At 39.0% G+C, this 15,029-nt stretch overlaps 1 pseudogene; it reads left to right on the top strand.

The window, feature by feature from the left end:
* LOC149250525 (uncharacterized) overlaps positions 1 to 14,688 on the top strand; it is a 28,938-nt pseudogene extending 14,250 nt beyond the window's left edge.
* Positions 14,689 to 15,029: the final 341 nt, after the last annotated feature.

The raw sequence follows: 15,029 nt of genomic DNA, 5'->3' as shown, positions 1-15,029 counted from the left end.
ATATCTAATGAAGAGTAAGATCGAGATTACAGGTTATTGGGTTATGGTGCACAGTTGGATTTGAATCAAGGATGAACCTGAGCGCTTGATGAAGGATAAGTTCTATTGATGGGTCAAGATCTTAAGGCTTGAAGAGAAGTATCTTTGTGTGGTTTTTATATTTTATCTTAATAATTGGCGCATGTCGTAATATGTAAATATGATGATCTAGGTATATCTGATGTCCGAATAATTGTAAATGTTAAATCATCGTTTACAGATCTATACGCAAGTTCCTTATAGCAAAGGCACGTATACACACTGGTTCGACATTTCAAAAGTGCGTATATGCAGGTTTTCGTTGATACAAATGCGTATTCATGTAGGTTCGTCACATTGAAGTAGCGTACACCTCATAAAATATGAATTAACTACTTCTGATTGCTGTTGCAGTGTTCTAGGTTCTCGCTTGGGTTCTGGTTACTGTTACTATATTCTAGTTACAACATTCAGAGAAGTGGTTGTTTGATTCAGTTTTTGGTTGGTGCAAGGAGATTGGTTGATGCAGATATATTTGACGTTTGATTGATGTTATTAATGGATCCAGTCTGAAAATTTATGAAACATGGTCCCTGGAAGAATAGAGAAGGTTGTAGCCTTTTGTAGGTCAGCACCTACGTACTAGTACATCAGCTAGTACAAGAGCTAGGGGGTTGTAGCTCCCTTCCAGGAGAAGCTGGATAACGAGAGAAGGTTGTAGCCTTCTACAGGTAGAAGCCTACGTAGTGGTATAAGACTACACCAATACAAAATATTGTAAAAAGAAGTTTCTTATTAAAAGGAAGATAGAGACGATTGTAGCAGGTGGTTTTCACCCACATTGGGTTTCTACCTTATATCTTTTGTTCATGTGTATGGCTATCTATTTTGTTTTTACTACTCCTGGTTACTGTTTATATGGTTCTGATGCATAGATGAAAGATCAACATATGAAGAATTAATTAAATTATAAGTTTACTGGGTATACGCTAGTTTCCTTATATACAATTGCGTATACACGCAAGTTTCATTAACTAAAGTAGCATATATGAATCAGAATATGGAAATGAAATATTATTGACTTGCTAATACTGATTCACCCCCCCTCTCAATATTATTTCCAACAGAAAGAAATTGAAGGGTGGTTGGACAGAAAGATTCATGAGTTTGCGGCAAAGGAAAACAGGAATCTATGAGTATCAAATGAACAATGGTTAGAGCACTACTTATATACAAAAACCCACGAAATTTTCTTTGCAACCTTCCCCTCTGAGTTGTATGAGTGGATCGCAAAGCTAGAAGATAGTGAGGGAAGGTGTAGGCTCGACAAACCGATTGTGTGGACTCGATAATTGGTGTGTAGACTAGAAGCATCGAAAGATAAGATCGCGCGCATTGTGGAACATTGGCTTGATCAAATTATAGGAGGGTTTATCACCGAATTCGAGGTAGATACTTCAGTCAGCTATAGTGAGGTAGAATGACGCTTCCTCAAAGGACTGCGAGGTAAGTACATTAAATCTTTGAACAGTTGGATTAAAATTCTATTGTGTGAAAAGTGGGTTATGCGAATAAATTGATGTTTGGGGCTACGCGGAGTGGGAGGATCTATAGAAACGAAGGTAGTGTAGAAATATAAAATAGCCCCTTGATTTCACCTCGGTGAGAAAGCGACGAAGATCTCGCAAAAGTTTCACCAAGAAGTGCAATTAGTTTTATAAGGCAGCGAATTCTGTGCATACCACCTCCACCTACACCACCACCGGTTTCACCATCTTGACCCACATCTCTGCCCACACCACCTCCGCCACCACTACAGTTCAATATGGTGAGCGCGATAAAATTGTCGATGTTCAAAGGAGTAGAGAACAAAGATCCGGACTAATTTTGGTTCATAGTAAAAGCTATATGGGAAGCACAAGGAGTCATGGATGAGAATATAAAGAAGGAAACATTGGTAAGCACATTGTAGGATCGTGCACTAACATGGTACATTAAGAATTCTAATTACCATCCAAATGCAGGGATTGCAGATATCCAGGATGTGCTGAACAAGGTATTTAGCAGGCCAATATTGGAGACACAATCTATTATCAAGTTTAAGGAAATTGTGATGCTTCCAGGTGAGAACCCTAGGATCTAGATTAGAGACTGAAGAGTATGCTTCCTGAAGCCAACATGACCTTGACAGATGGACAGCACCACGCATGGTTTGTAGCGTCACTAACGCCGCATTTAAGGACAACGTTGTCACAACATAAGTTATCCACCTAGGTCGAAGCTGTGGAGATTGTAATGAGACTGCACGAGACCCCAATACAAGATCCTAGCCTAGGAGTCCAACAAATCCGTGCGCAACTGAAAAATTTGTGTCTGGAAATGCATAGTTTGAAACAGGACAGGACAACTCAGTGAGAGACGTGTGAGGAGGTATGGTGCATAAAATGCAAAGACTAAGGGCATGACAAGGACCATTGTTCAGTCTTCATGAACTACTTGGCAGCAGGAGGGCCGATGCCATTAAGACCAGAGGCAAAAGTAGGACAGAGCATGGCACCTGCATTATGGTGCACAATTTGTTAGATAGGAGAAAAGCATGCTACGGATAATTTTCATCTCTTGCAGAAGTATACATAGACGTCCCAGCAGTTGTTCTGTAATTTCTATAGATCAGTAGGCCATGATGAGCGCACCTACAGAAGTTATGAGCTGATGATGGATCAGACTCCTACCTACAAAATTCAGACCAAAATGCGAGCCCTCGATCAAGATACAGGGATGGAACGCACTGGATTTTAGGGGCGTGGATGAGGTTGAGGTGGAATGGGACCAGGAAGGGGTCACAGATAGCTAATTTGTTACAATTGTGGAGGGCTAGGGCATTATGCCCGTGATTGTACAAATCTAACGAGAGCATCATGTTTATATTCTACTCAGTTTGATCGGAAGACAGAGGACTTCCCTACACTAATAGCGAGGATGCACGATAAAGGGATATTCCAGCCTCCCTCGACTCAGAATTTGCAAATGATGAGGTCTGAGCCACATGAGGAGGACCCGAATGTAAACATCGTGCTCTGAAGTGGTATCATGACAGGAGATGACAAAGGAAAGAAACTCGAAGAAAGTTATTGGGTTTGCAAGGCTCCTAGAAAGTAACCAGAGTTTGATGTGGAGTGCATGAAGGAGACATTCATGGAAGCTAAGAAGAGCTTCACGGAGGCCTCCACTTCAGGTAGTAAGGATAAACTAGAACCGAAGATGGATCCTTCAATGCTCACTACCTTTATGGAGACATGCATGAAGCTACTGCGTGATAGCAAGGTTGTGAAGGGACTGCAGGAACTTATCACTAGGTATGCTAGGTCAAGAGAACCTCACGTAGTCCAGAAGCTCGGAAAGCACACATCACGAATAGGAAGGGAAATGAGATTGACTGCAAAAATCGAGGAGTATGAAATGGACCAAGTAATTCTGGATCTAGGATCAGACGCGAATGTACTGCCAAAGCATACATGGAAGCACATGGGTAGGCCTGCGTTGCAGTGGTCTCCTATTCAATTGTGAATGGTGAACCAACAAAAGATCCTACCCATGGGAGGATTGCAGGGAGTAACAATGGATATTGAAGGTGTGAGCGCACTTGCAGATTTCAAAGTGATAGAGATTGTTGATGAAAACAATCCCTATCGTATGCTACTGGGAATATATTGGGCCATTGATATGAATGGGGTGATAAATCTCAAGAAGAACAAGATGATTTTTGAGAAAAAGTCACTACGTGTAGTGGTATCGCTAGACCCTGCAGAAGGAGCGCGCTACATAGAACCGGTGCACAACGATGATAATGATGATGATATCAACTGTATCTACAAGATAACCACGCGAGAGTAGGACTAGGTGAATCCAACAGGAAATGGTAGGATTTCATGGGAGCGCAAAAGCTCCTACACGTCGAATTCAGATGAGGAAATAGAATAATGGAAGAATTGGTTACATGAGGTAACCACACTAAACAGCAACATGATGATAAGGTCACTACGATGTGTAGCAACAGAGGCGAGGGATCTACCTATGTATGATTGGTTGACAGCGGTGGATGAATTCCTAAACAAATTTAAAGGAGAAGTGCCTGAACAGTAGCATTTTGACGCTCTGAAATGGGCATCGTGCGTTATTGGTGTCCGAGTATGAACAAATTATTCAATCCTGTTTCCTACATTAATATGTCAATCCGGGTGCATACTCTTTTCAAGGTAACGTGCAAAGTATATGCAGGGGCAAGGTTACAATCTACATCAATCAAGGGTTCGCAATTAAGAAATCAAAGCATCGTTGTAAAAGTAATGAAAGCTAAATTGCAGAAAGAAAAGCATTCACAACAATCTATGGAAATCTGTAACAGCAATAAAGAAAATACAACCAGTAAAAGAAATATACATAAAAATGACACATGCATAGCACTTGATCAGAAGAGTGGGCCCAACTCCCTAGTCAGGGTTGTGCTTAACTCAGATATTGAGAAAAATATCAGAAGTCTGGAAATTTCATTAACAAGAGTTCCATTGTTACAAGACTCAATTCTTCCATTAGCTAGCTCCCCTTTCTCTCTAAATTAGGTTTGTTAAATATACAAACATCCAAAGGAAAGTTACAACAAACTGATCTCAATATTCAAGATGAGATCTGAGAGATATTTCCATCATGATTCAGCTGGAACAAGTCAAGTTTGGTTATTACAATTCGGGTAATTCTGGAAAATGGCCGCAACAACAAATCTGCAAATATTTCCTTTGAAAAACCTTGTGTTTCTCCCAATACAAATCGAATTTCTGAAAATGGCTCATTATTTGGTCTATTCTAAACAAAACCCATGCCTCGGATTTTCCAAATTCGCTTTCATTTCCACAAAACGTCCAACGCAAAAAGGCCGCTTCTTATGCCAACGAATTCCTGAGTTGGAATATCTAATTATCTGTTGAAGACCAAATCTGCAATTTCAAAGAGATCTTGGAGGCTAAAATCATGAGTGAGGTTATAACGAATGAATAAATGAAAATCATGCATAATAATCATTAATTATTAAAAATAAATGAGATCAAATATTATTTATCCACAAGAGCATAAATGATTATGAAATGGAATTATATAATAAATTATGGTAAATAATGTGATAAAAGAATAGTGGAAATAGATGAAATGAATGTTAAGAAGTGGTAATAATAATGACCAATTAAGAGCCCAACATTCCCCCAAACTGAATATGTTGCATGTCCACATGCAACCCAATGCCTCTGTATAAAGTAGGGGAAATAATGGTTTGAAAAATATGAGTGAATAATGCTCAGTGGTTGTTTTATGATATTCTCCTAAACTTTTAATAAATCAAACACTCATGTTATTTCACCTCAATTGTTGCTTTCAACAAAATAACATGGAATGACATCTATGGATTAACATTTTTTGAAGCTAATGTAGGTTGAGCTTGTGTAAGTGATGTGAAAGGTGGAAGCCATGCAAGCTCAAAGAAAGTAATCAAAAAGTGTAGCAGGATTTCCTTCCCCCAAACTGATTAGTTTCCCTGTCATCAAGATTTCTATAGCACATCTCATGAGTATCCTCAATCAATAATTCATCAGGATTAAAAATCAGAATTAGCCCTCTTCATCCTTCCCCAAAATAATAGTAGTGTTGTTAAGCTAGGATTAAATAAATATTGATTGGGTAAAGCAATTATCTTTGGTTAAAGATATGAAACTTGTAGAATAAAGGAATGATAGATTAAATGATACAAAATGTTAAATATCAAATATCCTAAAAGTTTCATCCCTAACATGTAAAGTAAATATTGATAACTCAATAATATATATAAACCATGACCACCATTATCTAAGAATTGATTAAATATTACCCCATGAACCACGAATTCTAGCAAACCTTATATATGCAACAGCGGCATTATCAGCAGTTACTTTTGAGAAAACAAGGTAACCAAGTAGATCATAGTATTGAATTAACCTCTATACCATAGGCATGGCCACTGCTGCCAGTAGGCATCCATAGCCTCGACAAGGATGCCTTTTTATCCCATTGAGATGCCAGTGTCCCATCTATTAGAAATAAGTACATAGTTACAAAATCATTTCAATTTACTTAGATGTTTACTGAAGATCATTGTTCTGGCTTGGTAACTAGTTAATAACAATGCCATTCACAGGAACTAATAAAAGTAGACAAGTCAGCTCGTGATGAGACCTCTTGTCCTTTAGTTTTATGACCGAAGGCCATTACCCTAGCTTGGTGACCAGTAGCGGTAATGTCATTCTATAAGGACCTATGATCATGGTAGGTCGGCTCATTATGAGACCTCCTATCCTCCAGTTGGCTATTTATGTTTAAAATTTAACTATGCTTATTGTTAATCAAAAAAAGATCACTTAATAAGTGGGGTGGCACGCCAGCTCCTTAAGAGCTAGCGATGGCATTAAACGTTTTGTAGTAACTATTTTCAAATCGGGTAATTTTGCTCCTCAAATACTAATAACCTTCTAATTACTGTTGATAAATATATTTTTCTTTATTAAGATTTGGGTTTGAGGAATAATTCATTAGATAGTGATGGAAAGATTTAAGTACAATTTTGTGGTCATCATCATAAATTTTACAAAATCAGGGACTTGACAAATTAGGAAAGTTGAAAGTTTCCATGATGAAATCATATTTTCATAATTATTGCTTAAAAAAAAATCATGTTTTTAGATAAACAAAGATAAATTGACTACCCAATCACTATGTCAAAGAGGACCTAGACAATTAAATATATTTCCCCATTCACCAAATTAATTTCGTCGTGCATGATTCAAGTTCCAATGTATGTGGATAAGTGGGGGTTACAAATTTTTATGGATTATGGTGGTAATAATCGTGAGATGTATGAGTTGACATGAAATTTTAATAACAATGATGACATGACATCATTGATATTAAATATAATACATTTTCTATCAAATGCAACACCTCCCCCCAACTAAGATATGACCGTCCTCGGTCATAATTGAAACAACAATCAAATACATAGAGTTGATTAGGGATGTACTTGAAGACTTACCTTGGCAGAGTATTAACATGTGTAGAGTAACAGCACTAGGTACTTAGAAAACATTTCACCACGGAGCAGTAACACTGGCAGAGTAACAGCAGCGGTGGAGTAACAACACCGCCGAAGTAACGACAGTTGCGGAGTAACGGCAGTTGTGGAGTAACGACATCAGCGGAGTAACAACAGTTGCATAGTAACGACACCGGCAGAGTAATGGTAGTGCGGAGTAATGGCACCGGAAAAATAACAGCAATTGTAGAGTAATGGCACCGGCGGAGTAACAACAGTTGCAGAGTAACGACACTGGTGGAGTAACGACAGTTACAGAGTAATAGCACCAGCGGAGTAACGACAATTGTGAAGTAACGGCACCGGCGGAGTAACAATAGTTGCGGAGTAACGACACCGGTGGAGTAACGACAATTGCAGAGTAACGGCACCGGCGGAGTAACAACAGTTATGGAGTAACAACAATTACGGAGTAACGACACCCAAGGAGTAATAGCATCTAGAGAGTAATAGCATCCGACACTTAAAATTTTTTCGGGAGTAACAACAGTGGCAGAGTAACAGCACCTAAGGAGTAACAACATCCAGGGAGTAACAACATCCAACACTTAGAAATTTTCGGGAGTAACAACATCCAACACTCGGAAAATTTTCGGGAGTAACAGCAGTTGCAGAGTAACAACACCCAATGGATCTGAGGAAATGTTGTGGCCGGCAACAACCCCCCCTTTGTTCATTTAAGTGTTGACCAAAATACTAAATGAATGGGGACCCTTAGTTAATTTTTAGGAAGAACAAAAGTTTCCTTTCCTCAAAATAAGGTTATCATCATAAGCTTAGGTAGGTCTTTTGAATATTTTAAACCTAAGTCTATGATAAGGAAAAAATCTTTAAAGTCGCGTTGCAAAAAAAAAAGATAGGAAATGCCTCCATTTCTCTTTAATATCAGTATGCGCAAGACCCTCGTGTTAAGTATAACATCGCGTCGCAACAAAGTTATACTCATAAGGAAAAACTTAAAGATTTTCCGATTTGCGATAACACCGATCGCAAGATCGCATATCGCAGAAATGAGCCGACAAGATTTTGCAAACATCAAACTTCTGCGATTTGCGATGTTGCGATCGCTGTGATATTGCGTTCTTGCGATCTGCGATGGTGCGATTTGCGATGGCGCGATATGCGAGGTTACGTAAGCAAATCGTAAATCACTTCATTACGAATCCTTCAGGCAAGCCATTCAGAGAAAAGCCACTTACCATAATCTGACTCGAAATCATGCGTTTTTAATGATAGTAAATGAATTAGTTGTCAGTTATTAAATGAAGTAAAGACGCGTGCCTTTGTAGAGAATTAATTCACGTAAGGTGGCATATTTGATACATCTGTTGCATTTAAAACTCTCCTATCACCTTTCTGGATCAGTCATTTCCATTTCACTCGTAATCTGCAGGAACGAAGAGCTAAGATGATTCAAACCCAAACGCAGGAAGAAATGGGAAAGAAAAATAAAGCTCAAAGCTCTGGAGCGAAGGAAAAGACGAAGGAGATGGTGCCTTTGTATACAGACACAGCTTGTAACAGAGACGCAGGGATATCGACATGGGAAAGCATGTACAGGCTGCTTGAAGAGGAAAATCCTAGAATAATGAAGGTTGCTGCTGTCGCGGGCTCACAATGCTCTTCCGAGGTGTCCTTAGAGGAGCTAGCATGTTCATTTCTTCACAGGATAGCAGCAAGACCCAAAATTCTACCATATACGGATATGATCAAGTGGATACTTGACAATGCAGACATGAACAACAGACAATTCAAGGTTCAAGGACACGGGCTCATCGGATCATTCGCTGCACAAGATTTGAAGCTTATGTATCATCTTCCTGAACCGCAGGCAACTTACAATGCACAATTCGTTAAGAAATTTGCGGCAGAGAACCCAGACCTATCAGAGACCACCAAAGATTGGTCCAAAAAAGAGGAGCCGCTCAAAAAGGACAAAAACGGTATGTACAGCAAGTTATCGCCTCCCCGCCAAGAGATGTCCCCCCTCCTATCATCGAAGCACCACTCGTCACAACAGAACTGGACAAAGAATGGGAAACCTTCAATGAACTGATTAATCTTGAAGTGCAAGCCCCAAAAACACCTGTGAACAATACACAGGTAGTGCAAGAAGTGGTTTCGACCATAGTCAGCAGTGTCACAGAAACGGAGCACATTCCTATCGCTCCACCTTCTGAACTTCTACTTAATGTAGAAGAAATTCCCCCACTGGATGTATTCTACAGTCCCCAACACAAAGCAGTTGTAAGGAGACAGAGGAAGAAACGAAAACTAGAAAATACACTGTCACAAGATGCTGAACATTTGGATGTCTTATGGAAAGACCCCAATAATAACCCGACTGAAAATCTCACTAAGCTGTCTCAGATCGCAGGAGCATATGCTTCTGCAACTATTGACAAGGCATCGGAAGTTCAACAACTATTGAAAGAACAAGAAGATCAAATACAGCTGCTACAACGACAGTTTCAACAAGCCAATGCTAATATTGAAGCTTCTAAACAGCTCAAGAAGCTGCAGGAAGACTTTCAGCAGATGCAGATAGGCTATCAAAGAAGTCTAGACGAGAAAGGAAAACAATTGCAGACTTTACAGGAAATGCATAAAGATGAGCCTAAGCTGGCATAATTTATTTCAGAATCTATTGGCTTAAATGAGCAACTACTGCAGCAACAGGAAGAGTTGGGACGTAAAATATCACAGTGGAGTCACTATTGCGAGCTGAGCGATAAAATCACCAATCAAGTGGTAGACTTGCAGAGTGACTATGATCAGAGTGACAGACGGGTGACGGAATACTTAACTTGGCAGGATGAAGATGAAGGGAAAAGAGCAGGTGCACCCAGGATAAACGAAAATCATAAAGAATTGCTCTTTAATAAATGGGACGATCAAATTAGGCAGGCAGAGTGAGCAGCGGAGACAGCGGCTACACAGGCAAGCATTCTTATCGACTGTGTAAATGAGAATTTACACATGGCAAATTTAATCGCAGAGACCACCCCGGGGTACCTACCAAATAAGTTACAATTGGAAGTAGAATGGAAGCAAAAAGCGCATGCAAATGGAAAAGCGATCCAAGCATTAAACAGGTTGAATTGGGAATGTTACTGGACATACTTGGTCAAACCACACAGTCAATGGATGATGGTGAAATGCATCACAAACGCGGCCGAAAAAGTAGTGCCAGCTCTCGTAGATGCTGTTTTCGCAGCCCAGCTCAGCGTAGAAGTCAGTCAGCCGACTCTCCTCAAGCCCATGCTGAACACTTGCAACTTTAAGGACCAAATTCAGAAGTAGCCTTATTTTAGAATGTTGTTTTTTCTTTTAATTAGATTAGAAAAAGGACGGTCATTTGAAAACCGCATCCTAAATTTTGTAAAAATACTATTATTAGAATTAGGAAGTAGTATTTTAACCCTTCTCATTGCATTTGGAGAAAGGTCCAGAAATTTGTCAAAAACTTGTCCTTGGAACATGCACTTCTGCACCCTCAGAGGAGGTTTTGATGAATGGATGGATCGAGATTTATTAATGTTTGCATTTGATGTCTGCTACTGATGTTGCACTTCTGTACTCTTAGTAGATGTTAGAACAAGTAGAGATAAATCGTTTTTGCTTGAAGCTTGTGAGTAGGATTAGTCATAAATGGTACTTTTATCTCTTGACCAATTTCTGCTTATATTCTTAAAGTGATATACAATTTTCAGTTGTTTATATGTTAATGCATGAATGTGTGGGTTACCATTTGGCACTTCTGTATGGTGGAGTCATTTATTTGTGTTTGATATATGAATAACTTATTATGCGATATGCTGTTCACAACTGTTTTGCTTAACTTTTTATGCAGAGTGGTTTATCTTAATTGATTTCTATTCTTATGATAGCTGAATGATCTTTATTACCAGTTATTGTTCAAAATCTCTTTAGATCGCATAATAGAAGAAATACACCCCGAGTTAGCGTAGATCAGATGTGTTGTTTCTCATTAGATTACAATAGCATAGAGTTAGTTTAGAAGTTTGACTTAAATTAGCTTCAATTACTCTTAGATTAGCATCATCCAGCTCTACACACACACACACCCCTTAGATTGGGAAACTGGTCCCATTATCCCCAGTCAGACCCGCTATACCAAACGGATAAGGAGCTGCCAACCAAGGTCCGGACCGGGTGGGTATCCCCCTTGTTGTCGACCCGATTTTCGGGGCTTCAACATATTTGGCGCTAGAAGGAGGGCCTGAACATAGTGTCTGTTGGAATGATTTTCAATTGTAACATCTGAATCAGGATGGCTACTCACAAACTTCCCGTTTGGAGTTGCATCCATGTTCCTACCTCTTCCAACACTCCACCAGAAGTGGTAAGACTCTTGTCTCAGGTAAAATTCAATGGTAAGAATAATTCTTCTGCTTTTAATCATGCTCTTCAATTTATTCAAAAAGTTTCAAGTTCTGATATTCAGAGAATTGATGAAGGCATTTTATGCAGAATTTTTACTCTTACATTCACGGCGGAAGCTAGAAAATGGTGCAGAACCCTCCCAGTTTCATCAACTCACAGCTGGGACCAATTCGTTAAGACTTCCATTTTTGAATTTGATTGTTATGACTATGACCAGGTATACTATGAAATTGATTATCTACAGAAACAAGATGAATCTGTTAGGGGTTTTAATATGCGATTTCATCTTAATTGTCTAAAGTATGATCTTGAAAGTGAACTCATGGATGAAGAATCTTCAGATTATGCTGAGTATTCCCTGCCTCCTATGTCTGATCAAGCATAAATTAGTTCAAGTTTTGTCTCATTTTCTTCTAATGTGAATGAGGATTCCAAGTTGAATATACAAATCAGCCATGATGAAGAAAGTCCCCAAAGCCTAGGAGTCATGCATGCTCTAATGCAAGAAGACAAAAGCGAGAATGCTGGAGGAAAGCCTACCTTGGAACCAGGAGATGACTTTGATACAAGGTCAGATAATATCATTGCAAATCAACAAATGCAGATGCCAAGGTTAGAACAGCAAACTATTTCTCTTTCAAAAAGTATCAGTACACAAAGGTATGATCTAAAGCCCGATGTCTATGATGATATTTTCAAATGCATTGTTCCAGAATCACATTTTTCTCTTTATCCTGATGTTTTTAGTGATGATAATTTTTCCCCTCTCAATATTAAAGATATCCCAAAAAGTACAGAGGATTATTCAAATGAATCATCATTAGGTTTTCAAGATAATAAGACAGCTATAGAACATCCTTTGATCATTTTCAGACAAGAACCACTTGACCTTCCTTGTCTGAAAATGTATGACGAAAAAGAGAAATCTAGGAAAACCTGTAAAATCATTTATGATAACTACTTTGACAACGATGATGTTGTTGATTTATCCCAAGTAACTCAACAAAGCTCAGATAATGAGAGATATTCTAATGCAGAAATCATATCAGTCAATCCTCATTTCAAAGTGTTATCACTTAAGAAACAATTTACAAATTGTTCACATGAGTTTGATTGTAAAGGTTAGGTGCTAGTCTAGGTTTAATTTTTTGTTTACTTTAGTGTCTAAGTCATAGGAGTCTTGTTAAGAGTATTGTTGGTATGTATAAAGGGGTCAATTCTTTGTTTTAAGTCTATCATTGGTCTCACATCTCACATGGATATCATATGTCCAAAACTCATTTCAAAGCCGAAATTGTCTAGGTGATTTCGTAGCACCTGTAATCATTTTAAAGTGGTTTTGCAGCACATAAATCCTTTTTAGCAGTTTCGCAGCGCAACATGTTTTAGGTGATTTCGTAGCGCATAATTCATATTTTGCACTGGCTGCGCTACGAAATTGGGGATTTGTTCGAATCCATAGCCATTCTTTCACAGCTGTCATATCCATCAAAATCCATCAACAGTTGTCAGCCTATACACTTCGTCTATCATATCCGACCGCTTATCCTCATCATTAGGTCGTTAGGTGTCTTGGTACTGGCACATGTTTGCAGTTGTATTTTACTTAGCGGTTTTTGGTCGTTCAATCAGGGTTTTCAAAATAGTATCAGAGCAATCAGGGAAATGCTCTTGTGGGTTTTGCTTCTATTCTTCGAATTTGGAGCAGTCTGAAACTATTCCTTGTAAACAATCTTGAGCTCAGTTTTCAGGGATATTCTCATTGTACTGGATATTATGTTTTCTGAGATTTTTCACCCAGCTGAAAGACATACTTGAGATCCGCGATTTTTATACACGACCTAAACGAAAGCCAATCCATCCATATCCTCGGAAGGCAGGCACTGCTAGTCAAATTGGTCCATCAACAAATGAAGAGGAGAACAGGTCACTATCAGCAGTTTCATCTGCACCTGACAGATTGTGTGCAGGTTCCAATCTAGGTGGTGAAACTCGGAAGAACGCAGCATTTGCTCCATACAATGCAAGACGGGGACCACTTCAAACACATGATAACATCAACTTGCAGGAAACAAATATGGAATCATCCAGTACAAGCATTTCACCATCAAGTCTCAAGCTATTTGGCCAGACGGTTTTAGTTCCAACTAATGAGTCAGGCTTAGATGTTAATGTTAAAGGAGCTTTCCAAGAGTTTACGTCTCATAAGAAGGAGAGACACTCATTAGATGGTCAAATTCCTGAGAATTCAAAGTTGGAAAAGATGAAAGGATCATTGCATAATGTTGGTGTGAAGGCTAAAATGAAAGTAGTTAAATCTGAGAATGCCTCGGGGGTGACATCCAATATTCCACCATCAGACTCAGGGACCAGTATGCTCGAAGGTAGTGGTGAATCAAATGCAAATATGCCCTACAAGGAAATCCATACAGCACAGCAGGACTCAGATGAGCTGCTATCTGAACTGGATAACAACATGAATTCCGTTTCTAGAGAAAATCAAGCCTCTGTTCCTATATCCATTTATTCGAGACATATTCCAGTGCAAAATGTTGAAGGAGGGGTAGAAGAATGTGTGGCAATCAATACACTGAATGGTAACGGATCATTTTCTGACACAACTGGGAAGATGAAGGCAGATGTTCAAACTTCACAGCTAAACGTTTTTTCCACCATTTCCTAGCATACCAGGTTTGTCGTGTCCCAAGTTTGGACATGCTGATGGTTTGCCAGAAGTTTTACCATCAAGTTCAGATCCCAACATAACTAGCTGTAATGAAGAATCCTGTGATGTAGAAATGCAGATAGAGAAACCAAATTGTCAAGTGGAAGAACAGGATGATAATGCACTTTGTATCAACTTGCCCAATGGAGAAACTACAAACAGTAGAAAGGTTATAAAAGAAAGGTCATCAAGTGGTTCAAATACACCTTCAAGTGCTGACCCTGAAGTTGATCCCTATTTGGGGATGAACACTGAAGTGAAGGGAAATAGTGAAAGGGATTTTGAGTTTAACTGGGTTGGTAGTGGAAGTTCTGATGTAGGAGGAGAAGAGGTATTAACCAGATTCATACAGTTATATTTGGAACATTGAATGGTGTTATCGGTGTCATTGCATCTTTTCCTCAGGAGAAATATCTGTTTCTTGAAAAGTTGCAAGCAAATCTTTTCAAAATGATCAAGGGAGTAAGGTGCTTAAGCCATGAACAGTGGCGATCATTTAGCTATGAAAGGAAGACTGTGTTTTTGAAATTACACAGCAGTTTCGTAGCTGTAGCTGCATGTTACAATTCAGTTGATCAATTATGATTGACAAAGCGGCAAATCTTTTTGAAAGGTTTTGTCATCACACAAGTACATGAAAATGGTGGAAAACACATCAAGGACGTGGCAGTCTGCTCTATTTTGGGTAATTAAAGGATAAAGGACATGCTT

Source organism: Pinus tabuliformis, chromosome 7 (assembly GCF_031772625.1).
Source record: "Pinus tabuliformis cultivar Carrire ecotype Pingquan chromosome 7, CPIR1, whole genome shotgun sequence".
In the NCBI taxonomy this organism is placed as follows: Eukaryota; Viridiplantae; Streptophyta; class Pinopsida; order Pinales; family Pinaceae; genus Pinus; species Pinus tabuliformis.
Note: the sequence above shows the minus strand (reverse complement) of the source record. Positions and strands in the feature narration are given on the sequence as shown.